Raw genomic sequence first — 17,435 nt, forward strand, 5'->3', positions numbered from 1 at the left:
TTTAAGAGAGTGTCTGGGACCATTTAAGGGCCACAACAAGGAGCACGAGAAGATGAAAGAGAATATTCCTCAGACGAGTCATATCAAGGAGATGGAGAGGAATCGGATGCCCCGAGCCTGGAGGAAGAGGGACTGGCCGATCCACAGGAAAGGATTGATCCAGGGAACTCTCGCCCACAAAGGGCCGAGCCAAAACCTGCAGACTCATTGAAGAAATGGGGTAAAGTTGTGTTGTTGATACTGTTGTTGGCATTTAAATTGGGGGGAGGTGTAGTGTCTGGAGTTGTAGTCCAGGAGGGCAGGGACGGGATCAAGGCGTGGGGAGGGAAGTGACAAAAAGAGAAGGGAGCTGCAGTCTGTAAGAAGGGACGTAGAATAAAAACGTGTTGAGCTTGACTCCATCTCCACCTTATTCTTCCCGTGCAGCAAGGTACGCGCAGGGGTATCACAGACCGGAGGTCCCGGTCTAGGTCTGAGGCACAGAACCAACAGCATTCTTCAGTGGAACAAAAGTCTTTCCTGCCTCTTTCTCCCGTTTTGCATGCTCAGCAGCACTTTGCATGACCCAAAATGTCATGCGCCTCTTGCACTTGTTTTGCACATGCAGCGGGCCTTTATGTAACCCCAAATACTGCACATTTATTACACCTTCTTGCACTCGATGGCACCTTTCATAAACCGAAATTCCACCCCTGCCGTTTCGTTCTTCCCTAAGTTTGGGGCAATTGTAATTTATGTATTTATTTATTTTAATTTGTATATAGCGCTACATGCCCGAGGGCCACAGAGTGCACGGAAAACAGACATAACAAACAACAAAGATGCAAGAATCAGGGAGTTGGTACCAGGGAGTTTACTCAGAAGGGATATTGAAGAGGAAACTCTTCAACCTTTTCTTTAACTCAGATGTCTTTGAGTTCTTTTAAGAGCAAGGGGGAGGGCATTCCAGGTAGCGACTACTAGGACATCAAAGCAGGTTCCTCCGAATTTGACAAGCCTGTATCTGGACTGCGCCAATCTGGATTGATTCTCAGATCTGAGATTGCACGTGGGCACATAGGCCTTCAGACGGTCGCTTAGATGTTTGGAGAACTCGAGACTTAGACACTTATGAATCAGTGTGAGGATTTTGTGGGTGATGCAATGCTTTATGGGCAGCCAGTGCAGTTCTCTTATGGCGGGGGTGGTGTGGGCAAGCCTGGCTAAGCCATAAGTTGCTCCTACTGCTCCATTCTGAACAACCTGTAATGCAGAGATATTAGTGCGGGAGGAGCCACTCAAGAGACTATTACAGTAGTCCAGGTGGGAATTTACGAGGGCAGCGTCCAAGAGGGAGCATTCTTATGGGACAGAAAAGGGCGGATGTAGTGTAGTAGTTTATTGATAAAGCCACATGAAACCCGAACCTGGGCAACATGTTGGTTCATTGTCAAGTCTGCATTGAAGGTAACGCAGAGCGTCTTCACCTTTTTTGCCACTGGGATGGTGCTGTTGGTGATGGAGAAGCTTTTATTTTGGGGGTCCATTTTTTTGAGCTTGGGGCTTGAAACAACAGTAAGTAGCTTGGTTTTATCGGTTTTGAGGGCCAGAGAGTTGGCTACCATCCAAGCCTTGATGGTGGAATAGATGATGTTAATGGCCATGGAACCCTGTGAGTGGGAGCCCGAACGTTTCATGACAACCTGGGTGTCATCAGCATAGTTGGTATAATGGACACTCAGGCTGTCAAGAAGCTTCAGAAGTGGGAGGATGTAAATACTAAATAAGGATGGTGAAATACAAGATCCATACGGAACTCCAGAAGTGATAGGTGCCGGTGTGGAACTGGCATCGTCGGTGGCCACTGCCATTTCGGGGACCGAGAAAGGAAGCCACCCATTGTGTGGTTAGCCTGGAGCAGCCCACCAAAGATTCTAACCTGTTCACCAATAATGCATGATCGACAAGGTTGAATGCGGCGGACAGGTCGAGTAACATCAGGAGGGCTGGCTGACCTTGGTCGACAATATTGAACAGGCTGGATTTCAGGTCCAGCATGGCAGTCTCAGTGCCATGTCTAGCTCTGAAGCCAGATTGACGTGCTCCGAGAATGTTGTTTTCCTTAATGGATTTCGGGAATTGGAGATGTGCCACCCTGTCCAGAATTTTGAGAAGAAATGGCACGTTGGTAATGGGAGGATAGCTTTTCATGGACTTGGGGTGTAGAATATCCTTTTTCAGCAGGGGGGGGTGATCCATGCCTCCTTGAATGGGGGTGGGATAGAAACCTCAGAGAAGGAGAAGTTAACCAGCTTTGTTACCCATGGACTGAGGACGTCTAGGCAATCTATCAATAGCCTTGATGGACAGACATTACCCAGGCATGAGGTGGGTTTCAGACTGGCAGTGATCTGAGAGATTTCAGTCTCAGTGCTCTGGGTGAATTGAAAGACAGGTCTGCCCAGTGCTGATGGTGGGGTGGGCTGGGGTGGTTTAGCAATTATGTCCTCCACAGGGTTAGGGGAGTTTCTGATGTCATCAGTAGCCATTGATGTGTGGCCACTTTGGCGACACAAGAGTTATGGATTTCTTGGCACCAATTAGAGTCCTTTGTGGGGGCAGTCAGAAGGCTGGGCGTCCCCCTGAATTCCTTCAGAATGAAGAACAGCTCCTTAGAGGTAGATTTAGCCTGCAATATCCTGGTTTTATAGGAAGAGGATTTGGCCTGTATGATGGCGGTCTTGAATTCTTTAACAATGAGTTTATAGGAGGCTAGCATGGCAGCCAAAGGATTTTTTATGCCATTCTCACTCAGCAGTCCTCTTCTTGTGCCTAAGGTTAAGAATGGTGTTGTTAAACCAGTTCTTGTTATGTATTTCCGACTTCATGCGCCTGCGTATGAGGGGGGCTAGGGAGTTAATAGCCTCTTCAAGTGTATCTGTGAGATGTTAGTCTAAATTAGGGGCTGCCGACCTTCGATCGGAGCACAGCTGACAGCTAAGGAGAGGTGATATTCTTCAGATTTCTAGTTGTTTTGATTTGTCTCAGGCTTACATACATCAAGTCTGGGAGAGGAACTAGGGATGCCGACACAGAGCAACAGCAAGTAATGGTCAGACCAGGCACAAGGGTCGGTGTCCAGTCATAATTTCGAAAACATAATTTCGAAAGTAAAAAAAGTCGAATCAAAAATGTCGAAAAAAAAATGTCGAATTGTTTTTTTTTTCGATATTTTTTTTTGCCTCTAGTTTCTGTGAAAAAAATAGGTAAAAATAAAAAAAGGGGGTTTGGGGGGAACCCCCCCATTTGGAAAAAAAACGTCATTAAAAAAAAATTCGACATTTTTTTTTGACATTTTTTTTTTGACTTTTTGACTTTCGAATATTTTGTATTCGAAATTATGTCTATGAACCACAAGGGTCCACGACCAAATTGAGGATGGGAGTTGATGGGATGAGACCCAGTTAAGTGTATGCCCCCCTATATGGGTAGGTTCTTTCACCCACTGCGAGAACCCTATGGTTTTCAGGGAAGCCAACAGGGAGGAGGCAGCACTGTCCAACGGATCTTCTGCCCAGTGGTTGAAGTCTCCCAGTACAATGACAGGGGATTTAGGTTAAGTGAATTTATTCAGGAGAATCAAGAGCTGTTCTTCAATGAGAGGTAGGGCTCTTGGAGGTCTATATATGATAACAATAGTCCGGCAGAAACCCTGTCAGTGCTAGGACCCGCCAGACCCGTAAATATTTACCAGCGCCTGACTTCCCGGAGCCACCGGGAAATTACAACCCCGGAGGCCCATGGGGTTACAATGGGGACTTACCGGTCCTGCCAAGGTCGGACTGGACCGGTAAGTCCCCACTGAACGGGACCGGACATGGTCCCGTTATTGGTGGAAGTCATGGCGCAGATAGCGCCATGACTACCGCCAAACTCGGAATGAGGGCCACTGAATCTATATATGATAACAATAGTCAATGAAACATTGAGCCTCATTACGAGTCCGGCGGTAACCCTGTCGGTTCTACCGGTGGGTTGCTGCCAGACCCGTAAATATTTAACAGCACCTGACTTTACGGAGCCACCGGGAAATTACAACCCCGGCGGCCCGGGAAGTCAGGCGCCGGTAAAATGTAAGGCACAACCACCAATGCTACGTGTTGAGCTAGAGGTCTGCAGAATCCAGAGACACTGGGTGAGCGAGGCTCCTAGCTCTCAGACCGGGAGCACCAGCAGAAGGAACAAGGCCGCAGAGGCAGAAAGAAGGCAGCCGTTTCCAGGCGCAAGAAACCCCCATCCCGCAGAGAAAGAAGCTGTAGCGACCGTCCCTCCAAGGAGAGAAGACTGCAAGATCACAGGTATGCAGTGGGAAAGTTGGAGAGGGAAGTGGGCGGTCATGTTCCGCAGCACCAAAAGGGGAGCGCTGAACTCTTGGATTCCAAGACACAGAAAGCCACTAGAGGCAATTAGTGATATACACGATGAAGGGTAAAACTTGATACAAAATGAGTTTAGAAATGAAAGAGAATGAAACGCAAACAAGTCTGGAATAGAGGAAGAATTAAAGAATTATTTTAGAAACTTGCAATTGAAACCTGCAGAAAGATACAGAGTGCCCGAGAACAGGGAAAAAGGAAACCTAATGGGCCTGAAGAAGATATAAGTCATATACATCTGCATACTATCACACAGACATTTAAGGCTGGTAAGTAAAATGGAGAAAGTATATCAATAGCAGTTGAATAAAAATTGGGAACCTGGTTCCCCTCAGGAAACCAGCCGCTGAATCCCACATCCACAAAGGGAATCACAAAGAACAAGTGATAAAGCCAAGATCCCAACCAAGCAAGTCAAATCAACCTACCTACAAACTGTGTAAGAAACCAACAGAGGAGTAGGGAACACCGGAAAAGAGGGTGTTTGAAGAGACTAGTCGCCCTGGCAAAAACCTAGGTATAATACACAAATATAATGGTTTAGAGAGCTCCAGGAACTGTGACAAAAAGGGAGGGAGGGAGGCACATCAATCGATCCAGGAGGAATCATCAGATATGGGCTTGAGAAAGAGATATTTGCCATACTCAAAAGACAAATACAAGACATAGGATATAAACTTCTGAAGTTTGCCCAACGAAAGAGGTAGAGACCCGGGAAATCACCATTGTTATTTCAGTGAACCATAACAAATGTTTTCTTTGTGACTATGGAGACTAAGAAATCATTACTTTGTTCTGTAAGGATTGAGTAGGGGAGGAAGGCCCGTGAAGGCAGGAGAAATATCCCCAACATCACATTAGACTTTAAGACTTTTTTTAATAAGACTGTGACACAGAGGCCCGTGTGGGGAAACCAGAGAAGAGCCAAGTTGGATATAAACATTTGTTTGGGGAAAGAAGTATTTTGCAAACTTGTAATTGAAAACTGCAGAAGTCAGCTACCAGAGCAAATCGAGTCTAACTGCTGAACCCTACTGATATTGTTCCTTTGTTTTCTCTGATGCTATGGGCAATTAGAGAGCATATGTTTGGACTGACTATTTTGGTAAAACATGCTGACAAGCGCCTGAACGCTAAGTTTAAAAGATAGGGAATTCCCTTATAACAATAGCGTCAGGTGAGGACTTATTATTCAGAAAGCGTCAAATTGTCAGCGTCCTCTGTCTGGCTCTTCACATAATGCACTCCATTTGTATGCTCTCCTCTCCAAGTGTCACTGCACCTAGACCTTTGTGTGTGTGCAGTAGAAGGCAGGAGACAGGTTATTTTACCGTTATCCTCTCAGGTGCTAATGCTATTCTTTGTATGATGCCTTTTCCCAAAGAGCATGAGTATGGCAACTACCGGCACAGTATGTCGGCCGCATTTACTGTTGTGGATATAATAAGCACGGGTGGTGTTGCGGACTCATGCCGGCCAGCTCACGATTTGCAAGTGATGCTGCTGAGTTGTGTTTGCCATGAGAAATGGATGGTGGGAACAAATGCCTCCCCAATGAGCCTACTAAAAAAACAGCAATGGGACTTGTCACATACACTGTATCTGACTCAGGAGGTGGACTCAAGAGTGTCTGAGGACTATTCTAGGATTGAAGGACTTAAGGACGTCCTTGGATCTGACTCTACCAACCTTTGCAGCACTCTGCCAATCGCTGACAGACAAAAAGCAAACCCTAATGGCATTGGCATTTTTGGTATGGTTGCCAGGAACATCCCCAACCTGAACCACAACTGCAAGCCTGTACTCCGCCTTCATTGGCACAAACCACATGCCCCCAACCTGAAGGTATCACCACACAAAGTCACTAGTGTGGGATTACTTCACTACTGACAAAGCAAGGAGCAACATTTTGGTCTGTTCCATGTACAAGAAGAAGAGCAGGAGTGAGCCGGGATCATATCTGAGTACATCGACCAGATAGCAAACATGAAAAACCCATACATGCGGGTATGGAGCTAAGCAGATAAGAAGAAATGCAGCACAGATGAGCAAATACTGCAGGGTACAGCTCCAACCACGATGCTTCAGAGTTCAGGTAACATGCAGAAGCCGCCTCTTAATGAGGCTTTGGAAAAACAAACACTTTACGGCCACAAACATCCGCGTGCCCAGCAACTTGAGACTCTGACAGCAAAGATGCTTGCTGTGGCTCTACCGCCCTTATCCTTCGTTGAGAACCAAGGCTTCCGAGAACTGATGGTGTGCGCAGCACCAAGGTGGATGACTCCCGACACCATTATTTCTCCAGGGTCGCAGTTTCAGAGATCTATGAACATGTCATGGAAGATCTACAAGAAGCACTGCAAGGGTCAGAGGCGAAGAAGGTGCTCTTCCACATGGATAATTTGACAAGTGTGCAGAGCACTGACTACATCACTGTAAGAGCACACTGGATGTTGTTTGCTGAGCCGCACACTACGCAGACAGCAAGCTGTGACAATGGGTCCTCAAGCATACCACACCCAGCTGCTGCATCTTCCAACACAGAATGCTGACATGCAATGCTCTGCTGACCAGATGTCAATCACGGCATCATATATTCACACACAACTTAAAGCGATTATCACATAGTGGCTTGGTTCACACCCTTTTAAAATTGGCTTTGCCACCGCAGAGAAGGTCAGCAAAGTTGTGGCAGCCTTGAACCAGGTGGAGATAACCCACATTGCATGTTTGACGCGTGCGATTAGCCAAGTTGTGACAAGGTTCCCAAAAGACCCCATTCTTGCTGGAATGCTGCAGTGTGCTGGGAAGATATGCACACACTTTAGCCGCTCCCACACTGCTTACAATGCATTCAGGGGTGGACTGGCCTATAGGGAACTCTGGAGATTTCCCGGTGGGCCTCTGCACCCTTGGCCTCTTTTGTGTGATATTTCCAAATGTTCTCATAGGAAAAGCATTGGGCTTGCTTAAAATGTGTCATATGGGGCCACTTTTAACTTTATATCCAGGGCCTCTTTTGGTCCCCAGTAATTATTTTCAGGGCTTCTTTTAGTTCCCAGTCGAGCCCTGAATGCATTGCCCCACTTCCAGGACACACACTGTCAGTCACACCACCAAATAAGGCTGGAGGTAGTTACTCACTGGAACACCACCCTGTATATGTTTGAGCGCCTCCCTGGGCAACACCTTGCCATAATTGACAGCTGAATGGCACCCTGGAAAGCCAGGGCATTAGGCGATACTGCTTTCTTGGCAAGCCAGTGGCACTTGATTCACCTTGTCTGCAAGATACTTTGGACGATCAAGGAGACAAATGTGTGGGCGAGTCATGAGAAAGAATTCCTGGGTGTACTCCTGCCAGTCATGTGTACAACATGGGGCATTGAAGCATAGTAAAAGAGGATGCAGAGGCTGAGCACCTGGGGACCCTTTGTCAGAAAAGGCTAATGTGCTTTTGGGCTGACTCACAGATCTGTGTAATTAAAAACTGTGGCATGTACCTTCTCACAACATTTTGACCAACGTTTCCGGGGCTGTGTATCTGTTCTTTACCTTAATCAGCAGCCTGCTTCAATACTTGTCAAGTGCAAATAAAATTGGCACCCATATTACAGGAAACCTTGCATGACACAGACAGCGGTACCGCTCCCAATTTAACCGTGGAGGGGACCGGTTCTCCCTTTGTGAGCAGGCTCGGACTGGCCTATAGGGCATTAGGCCCATGGCTGAACCAAAAACACAAAATACTGGTGTGGGGCAGTTCGTTTGGTCAAAGTGGGGCACTTCGTTGGCCAATTTGGCAAGTTTGACGAGTTAATTCACTTTGTGGCTAGTCGTTTTGACCAGTGTTGCTGAATGAATAGTCTTTAATATGCACAATTTGCATCACACTTAATGAAAAAAATCCCTCTTGGTCACTATTCAAACAGTGTCACAAAAGGAATGCATAGACATTTGCAACTGTGGGACACCTTTTCATTGGTGCCCGAGTACATTGTATGCCCCAGGCCGACCCCGTTTGTGGGGGCATTGCAACAGCCTCTGGTGCGATTGCCACCTTTCAAATGTTGAACTCCTTGCTGGTGCGTCACATCTTCAAGACGAGAATGGTCCTCCCAAGTGCCTGAGACACTGTAGCCACACATGTGCAGGATAGATGCTGTATGCGTGTACCAGGTGAACCGCCTCAATACTGGCAAGCAAAGAAAGCCATGTGGCCTGAGCTGGCACAAGCTGCTGGTGACATTCTTGGCAACCCCCAGCATTGGTCAAATCAGAGCATGTTTTCAGTGCCATGCGGGATTATGACTAACAAAAGGGCATGGTTTTTGACAGTAAGTGCACAGAGACTGACGTTTTAAAAGCATTAAATATGACTTGGCCCCTTTCAAGACTAAACTCCAAGCCGCGCAGATGACCATGGGTTGCAGGGGGTAATAGGCCTTGGTGTGATGAATGATTGAACATTCTGATCCGTTGCTGGCCCAAGTTTCTATGAACTTGTGTGATTTTGAATAATACGCACAAACCAAAAAATGGACTCTGCTATATCAGTCTTGGTGTGTGTAGGAGGACGAGAGAGGGGGAGAAAGAGGGGGGAAGAGCCAGAGATACTTATTTTTTTCTGGATGTGTGGCTCTGCCATTTTACACTTGGTCTTCCTCTGGTGGGGCACAACGCTTCCCCTCAAACCCACTTTTGCAGAGAGAGTGAGAGAACCAAAGAAAGAGTGTCAAACAGAGAGTAGGAAAGAGAGATCATTATTTTTTCCGGATGTGCAGCTCCAGGGGTGTGTGGGGTGGGAGGGGATAGGGGATGGGGGGTGTGTGTGCGCGCGTGAGAGAGAGAGAGAAAATACAATGGAGACTTGCTTCCTCCTGTCGCCATCCACCTTGATGAAAACATCTTTTTTTTTAAAGTCGGTAGTGTGGTTGAAAGGCAGGGAGGAGAATGGTTGGATAGGGAAGAAAGAAAGGAAGAAGAGAGAGAGAGAGAAGAGAGGGGGGAGGGAGAGGGACATGGGGGCAGAAGAGAGGAATAAGAGAAGGAAAGGGAAGGAGTAAGGGAGGGAGAATGTGATTGATTCAGCGATGTGCTTGGTGGTGATGTGGTGGTGCTGCTACTTTGCTGCTGCTGGCACTCCTGTCCTGACTCTTGTCCCCAAGTGGAGCAGGTGTGCTGGGGAGTGAGAGGTATGGCTCCCTTGCATAGCAAAGGCCACACAAGCCAGCCCATCACTTGACTTCGTTTGGCGCTTGGCTTTACCAGAAGCGACTGAGCGTAGTGAGGCGCATGTGCGAGCAAGAGAAACTCACTTCCTTTCCTGAAGTGACGTGTATGAGCGTTACGTACATGCATAAGTAGTAGGGACGCCCGTTTGCTTTTTTCAAAGCTCAATGTGAGGGGGATTCAAGAGAAACACGGTTGGCTTTTTCAGTGGTGAAGCACAATGTAAGGCACATGATTGAGAAAGTGATTTTTTATTTTAATTTTATTTTTATTGTGCAATTAGTTTCATCCATTTAAAACTTTAAGCACATATTTTTGACATACAAAAAACGTCATTACAATTAATTTCATCACCTAAAAAACTTTAACTTATTAAAAACTCACAACAACATACACAGTCTGTATCTTTACATCTCAATGTTTTCTTTTCCTTGGCTAATAATCATTAAAAGAGGCAAAGCGAAATGCATGCTTCATTTTCCCTGAAGCAAAGCATAGCACGCCGCACATGCGCCAGTAGAAGTTATGCATGCTTCGCATGCATGAAGTGACGTGTGCTGCAAGTGCATGCATGCATGAGCAAAAGAAACAACTGCTCCTCTGATAAATTTGTATGTTTTTTTTTTAAAATTGCAGCTGCATAGGTAGGAGCAGTGTTTTATTACACAGGGATAGTTAATGTGTTACTGCTGGGGTGATCACAGTACATCTCCCACAGGGACAGCTGTGATCACGTGTAATGTGTTGTGTTATTAAAGGCGGCAAGCAGCTTTCCACTCACTGTTGTGGGGGCTGGCTATTGGCATCAAGCCAGCCCCCGTGGGTGCTATGGGACTCCAGCACCTTGGAGGCCCAGTGCCTCAGGAGGTTGCTGGGGAACACCAAGTCTTACATGGGGGCAGGGCGGACCCTACCCAGTACATACAGACCCTTGCCACCTTGCTGATGAGAGGGCCCCATGGTAACATGGCTTGCAGACCTGTGCTTTCATGAGGTGGGCCTGCAGGCTTAAATGAGAGACAGGCTCAGTAGTTCCTCTTTGGGAGTCTGCAGCCGTTCTGATGCACGTGCCTGCAGGGGCTCCTTTTATTAGCTTGGGCCATGACACAGTCATGTTCCATCTTAAAAGGGCAACACACAAGGGAGGGGTATACACATCACTGCCCATCTTAAATGGGCAATACACTTGGGTGTGTCACGCACCAGACTCCCCAGTTACGTTACCCACTCTCGGAATCTGCAGTGCTTGTTTTGTGTGTGCTCTAGAGTTTGGGCCCGGCCTCCCCAGAGCACTTAACAACTGGCGATAAAGGACTTGCATAATCCCCGTCCGCACAGTGCCTGGCTCCTGTTGGTGGGTCTCCTGGCGCAGGACGTCTCCTGATACGCGGACGGCCTCCCCTGCACAAAGTGGCATTTCCCAGTAAGGGGTGTCACATAGGGTGACCAGACGTCCCGGTTTTTCCGGGACTGTCCCGGTTTTTGCTGCTTTGTCCCCCTTTCTCAAGATTATGTTCCCATTGGAAACTGCAGTGGTCCCGGTTTTTGGTAGTGTGTCTTCATAGCTGGCAGGCATAGCTTGCAAAGAAGAAATGCTGCATTTTACAAATTAAGATAGTGTTCGTTTGTTAGAAATTGATTATAAAATGTGTTTATTTTAACAGTAACACTGAAACCGCCTCTCCTCCAAACGCTACATAAGTGTAGTGCCTTGACAGTGCCACTTTCAAGAGTTAGTCCTACTTTTATGTTAGTTGCCCTGTCCCGGTTTTTTACTTTTTAAATCTGGTCACCCTATGTCACATGAGGGTCGTTGTAGCTCTCGCTGCCGTCACCTGTCGGGTACGACATTGGAAGAAGCAAGGAAGCTGTCTGTCCGCGGAACGGGACCGCCTCGGCGCCGGGCGACAAGTGAGGGTTGGACATGTGGCGAGCCCACTGAGCGGCTCCTGTGGCTCATTCTGCGGTCACCTTTGACTTATGCTCCGACCCCTCAGCATTGGAGCCCGGGCAAGGGGACTGAAGAGCGGTGCAGTCTGCAGTCTCAAGTAAGGCCATACAATGAGTGCCGGCCGCCAATCGCACCCGCAGCAGGATGTGGCCTGGTCACTGCTGGTGGCGCTGGTGCTGTCTCCTGGAGGAGGACCTCAGCTGCGAAGCGTGGGCTACAAAAGGAGGCCATCTGCCAGCGCGGCCATATAGCAGGCAAAGGCACTGGTCCCTAACACACACCGGCAGCGGTCTATGATGAAACATTATTGGTGGAATAGTGAGGGGCACAAGAAGGCCGGAAATTGTACTTACCTTCGAGGTGCCCAGCAACGTTGCCCATCTGCTTTTGTTTGACACTGAGCTGAACTCCCTCTCCTAGAGAGGAAGGGGCAGGCTACGGGAAACACAGTGTAACCGAGTGCAGGTAGTTGGAGGCAGCATGTTGTGATTAACTTTGCATGCATCTGGTGCAAGTGACTAGAATCTTGAGATAGAATGCAGGGCTTAGAATGTTTATCTATGAGAGTTTTCCAGGTTTGTCAGTTGCAAGGATGTAAGCCCTGAGAGAGGAAGCCGGTGGGTGTCCTATGTCCCCTTTTACTTACCTGACTCTAAGAACTGTATTTGATGTACCTGAACTTAAGTAAATAAGTTAACAGTTCACTGGAGTGTCAGAGTCATTTATGGCCGGACCCTGAATTCAACATTGGCGACGAGGATGGGATGGCTGTGCTGGGGGGACAGCACCAAAGGGAGACACCCATCGCCCCCCCTAACAGAAGTGATCCTCTCTCAGGTAAGAGCGCTGGATGGCTGTGAGGTGCTGCAGGCGCAGTGAGGGCAATCGTGGCCCAGACAGATGTGCTACAGAGGCAGAGGCGCAAGAAAGGCTCAGACAGAGGTGCTGCGAAGGCACTGGAATCAGAGAGCAGCCATGGCTGTCAAGAGGTGCTGCAGAGGCAGTGGAGCGCTGTTATGTGCAAAGAGGTGCTGCAGAGGCAGTGAGGTGCTGCATGAGGCAGTGAAGAGATGCTGTGAGGGCAGTGAGGCACTGCAACAGGCTGTGAAGAGGCGCTGCAGAGGCAGTGAGGTGCTGCATGAAGCAGTGAACAGGGGCAGTGAAGTGATGCTGCAAGGCCCGTGAGGTGCTGCAAGATGCAGCGAAGAGTCGCTGCAAAAGAGGTGCTGCAGAGGCAGCAAGGCACTGTATGGCAGAGTGAGGTGCTGCAAATGTGAAGAGGCGCTGCAGATGTGAAGAGGCACTTTGCTGAAGTGTAGCGCTTTGCTGAAGTGAAGATGTGCTTTAGTAAGGGCAAGTGAGCCCCTATGTGATGTGCTGCAGTGTGCAGTGAGGCACTACAAGAGGCTGTCAAGCGGCATTGCAGAGTAAAAGTAATTGGACAGGAGGTCCAAGGGAGCTGCTTAAAAGTGCCAGTGGAAAGTCAAGCGGTCCATTGGTTAGGAATGGCAGAGGCTGGAGTCTCAATAAAGCACTACAGGGAGCTGTGAGGAGCTGCAGTGGACTGGAGCTCAGTGTAGTGCTACAGGCGCTGTGAGGAGCTGAAAATTGAAGTTTAGACCTCATACACTTAAAGCTTAAAAGTTGGTGCACTTTCAGTTTTTGCTTTGACACACGTGTGATGTTGGATGAGTGTCAAAACACGTGTTTTGGGGAACAGGTTCTTTAACCCTACATTTTCCAACATGCACATTATCAGTATGGGCCCTGTAGGCTTGAATTTTGGACATGGATGGGGCGTTTCTTTTACTTGGTTACCATTTTCAATGCTCAATTGGGCTATATGGTATGTGTGTGGGGAATGGTGGTTGTTGACTCAGGTGCAATGTCAACATTATAGTGTTTAGCTTTTGCAAGAACAGTGTGGTTTTAAATTCAGCTAGAACAATGGGATATATATGGCAATGCAAATGTAAACTACTTACTGGTGATGTAGCAGGAGTAGGGAATGGTGCTGTGCATGGATTTTTAGATCTAAGTGTATGAGGTGTAGCTTCAGTGGATGTGGTGTGAAGGGAGTGGGATGAAATATTAGTGTTATGGGTGTTGATTATTTCCTCATTAGAGATATTAAGTTGATAACAGTGTTCATCATTAGCTGTTCCATGTAGATAGATTAATATGTTCTCTCCACAGGTGGACTTTTAATTTTATTCCACAGATGGACATTACTGTTAATAGATTTTTGAAGTGGTGACAAGGTCAAAACTTTTTGGAGTTGTTTTTGGTTATTGTGAAATGCTTTCTTTAATCTTTTGTTTTTCAGGTGGGACTTTACTGGACTATTTTTTTTGATGAAATATTGATCTTGTCGCTCATATTTTACTGCTGTTGTTGTTCCTAAAGGGGAAGATGTGTTGTGATTAACTTTGCATGCATCTGGTGCAAGTGACTAGAATCTTGAGATAGAATGCAGGGCTTAGAATGTTTATCTATGAGTGTGTTCCAGGTTTGTCAGTTGCAAGGATGTGAGCCCTGAGAGAGGATGCCGGTGGGTGTCCTATGTCCCCTTTTACTTACCTGACTCTAAGAACTGTATTTGATGTACCTGAGCTTAAGTAAATAAGTTAACAGTTCACTGGAGTGTCAGAGTCATTTATGGCCGGACCCTGAATTCAACACAGCACCCAAACACCTTAGCCTCTTCTGTTGTGGCCCTCAAGAATAGTGCTCGTGCGGCCACGCCATCACAGGGACGCTATTGCGGCAGTTAGTTGAAGGCAGTGCTCCATACACCATGGCCTCTTCTGCAGCGGACGTCAATAGGGTGCTCGTGCAGCCAGGCCATCACAGACATGGGGCGGGGGCTCCCAGTGCTCACAGGGGGTTGTGCCTCAAGGTACGCAGCAGTGGTAAAGTGTGCTGCCCCAGCCACTCTGGTTTCCGTCGCAGCCCCCAGGACAAATTGCACTCATTTGGCCCAGCCATCAAGGTTTAGACAGGAGGGTTTGGTGCGCCCAGAGACCCACAGGAGGCCATCATGCATCAGGATCCCAGGTTCACCAGCAATGGCAGAGGCACTGATGCCCGCGGGCTGGATTCACAACCCCAGGACCTCTCAACTTCCAGACACCATGCCCGATCCCAGGGGGTACAATGCAGCCCGCATCCACGTCGTTTCATAGCCAGCCGGTGCCAGAATTTGATGTGAAGGGGAATCCAGTGACCCTGGGCCCAACATGGGCACACTGGCTGGAGAGGCTGGACATCTTCTTCGAGGTGCTGAAGTAATAGAGGATACCAAAAAGGAGACACTCCTGCAGTTTTACGCTGGGATTGATATTCATAAACTGTACAGGGTACTTTCCCCCAGGCAATGGGTCCTATGGCGATGCAGCAAAGGCGCGGTCCAACTACTTTGCACCAATGGTCAACATTGATTACGAATGGTTTCAGCTCCAGCAGGCTGCCTCGGGGCCCGAGGAATCCATTGATGCGTTCTACAACTGGCGGCGCCAATTAGCAGTGACGGGCACGTTTATCGATGAAGAGGAGGAGTTGCGAGCCCAGGTGATGCAAAAGTGCTGGTCCAACAAGCTGTGCCCCCCAGATCCTGAAAGAACCAGGAATCCCCCTGACAAGGATACTGGAATTAGGGAGAGCTCAAGAGCTGGCCCAGTCACCATCAACCCAGATGGAGGTGGCCATGAAGGGAATGCAAGTGGAAGAGGTACATGCTATTCGACCCCAGAATACGAAGGCCGCTCCTGCGAAAGGGGCCGGCGGTGGAGCCATGCAAAATTGGGTTAAGTAAGAAGCACCCCAGAAGATGTGTGACTTTTATGGAGGTGGGTTGCCTCATGTAGGGCAGTGTCCAGTGGTGGGACGTCAATGTGGCAGATGCCTCAAGGCAGGACACTATGCCAATTTCTGCAAAGCCTCCTAGACGTCAATCACCGTGGCCAATGTGCATGAGCTATGGAGAAAGAGGCGGGCGGAAGTAGCTGCTCACATGGCACTCATCGCAGCGGACGTCTACTGTCCTGATGAGGTTGGAGGAGAGGAGGGCAGGAACGGGACCGAAGTGGTGGCCCTAGTTGAGTACATTGTGGAGGAGGTGTTCTTCCTGACAAATCAGGTTCAAAGACCATTGGTGGTTGATTCAGAGGCAGCAGCGCGGAAAACGCTGAGGAAGAAGGCGAAGAAGGCCTGTGCCCGCCAGCGCAAAAATGCAAGGGGCCAGGGCTAGCAGCGAAAATAAACTCTCCAGCTCAGTCGTGTTTCATAAAAGTTGTGTTCATGTTTTGTGTTCTTACCCTTAGCATGGGATTTTCTGATTTAGGCATGCCACCGTGCAGTCACGTTTTACTGGTGGAGTGATCACGGCACATCTCCCACAGGGACGGCTGTGATCAGGTGTAATGTGTTAAAAAAGGCGGCGAGCAGCTTCCCGCTCGACAGTTACGTTACCCACTCTCTGACTTTGCAGTGCTTATTTTGTGTGTCCTCTAGAGTTTGGGTCCGGCCTCCCCGGAGCCCTTAAGAGTTAGGGTTATAAGTAATTTTAAACAAGGACTTGGGTGTTTCATACCCTTTTTTAATGTAAAAACAAGTACATTCTGGGGTACTGAGAAGACTTTACTCGGTTACACCCTGGGCAAAGCAAGAGAATGGATACAAACAATTTTAAAAGGGTCGTGGATAGTGTTGATGAAGGCATCCAGAGGTGGCGAGTGGCGACAGCTGAATCTGATGATGTGGGGGGAAATTGATACTGTGACAATAGTCATTCTGTCTAGGTTTGTATGCGTCTTTGGCGCCTGGCTCTTGCCATTGTTGAAAAAGGCCTTAAAGGCTGTTTATAAGATCCTGTGTTAATTCATTTAGGGAAGAGGGAAACAGGTGAAACTTGGGTGGCCCATTCTACAGAAGTGATTGGCGAAAGGGGTTTGTGGTTTTCAAACCTTAGAAACGATCACAAAACATGAACGCATCAGACGATGAATTGAATTGGGAAGCTGTTCATGGTGACCCAGAATGATGGAAAGGTCGGGGGTTGGCGTGGGCTGTTTATCAGATCATGTGTTCATTCCCTTTGGGGCAGAGGGAAACAGGGGACACTCAGGTGGCGCACTCTGTAGAAGTGAGTCTCGAAAGGGGACTTTGGCTTTTCAGACCTTAGGACTTATCACAAGGCATGCACACTTCTGGCTACAAGGTATTGAATCAGGGAGGCTGGGCATGATGAGAATGGTGGAAATGGGAAGAGGAGTCGATAGCGCTGTTCAGGTTAGACGCCATGTTTATAACGGACTGCCACCCGAATCCCGGGAGAACCCCAACCACCGTTCAGTTTACCATTAAAGGTTGGAAGGAATGTGCGACCATGTTAAACTATAATTACCTACTACCCCCAGAGGTGTCCCGATGGGAAATCCGGCAATAATAAGGGAGGAAACAGAAACTGCACCGGAAACCTTGGATCTCAGTGGGGATCATGGGTTCCATGTGATGTTACCCAACACTGGTATACAGAGTAGATGCTACTGAGAAAATAATTCAGTCTTTTTTTGTTCTGTTTTTGGGGTCCCCTCCCCAATCCCCTGTTTTTCTTTCCTGGTTGTATCCCAACCTCAACCACTTCTCTACCTGTTTTACCCCTTTACATCAAACCCCTATCTATTTTTAGAAAAGACCAAAACTTTTTTTCGGTAATATCTATTTGGTACTACAGTGTTCGATAAAACCTATTCAGTAACATCACTGGGTACCGGGATCATGTGGCTAGATGATGCATGGGCTGGGGACAAGATAGAATCTTTGAAATTCTAAAG

Source organism: Ambystoma mexicanum, chromosome 4p (assembly GCF_040938575.1).
Source record: "Ambystoma mexicanum isolate Mex_15411 chromosome 4p, UKY_AmexF1_1, whole genome shotgun sequence".
Classification (NCBI taxonomy): domain Eukaryota; kingdom Metazoa; phylum Chordata; class Amphibia; order Caudata; family Ambystomatidae; genus Ambystoma; species Ambystoma mexicanum.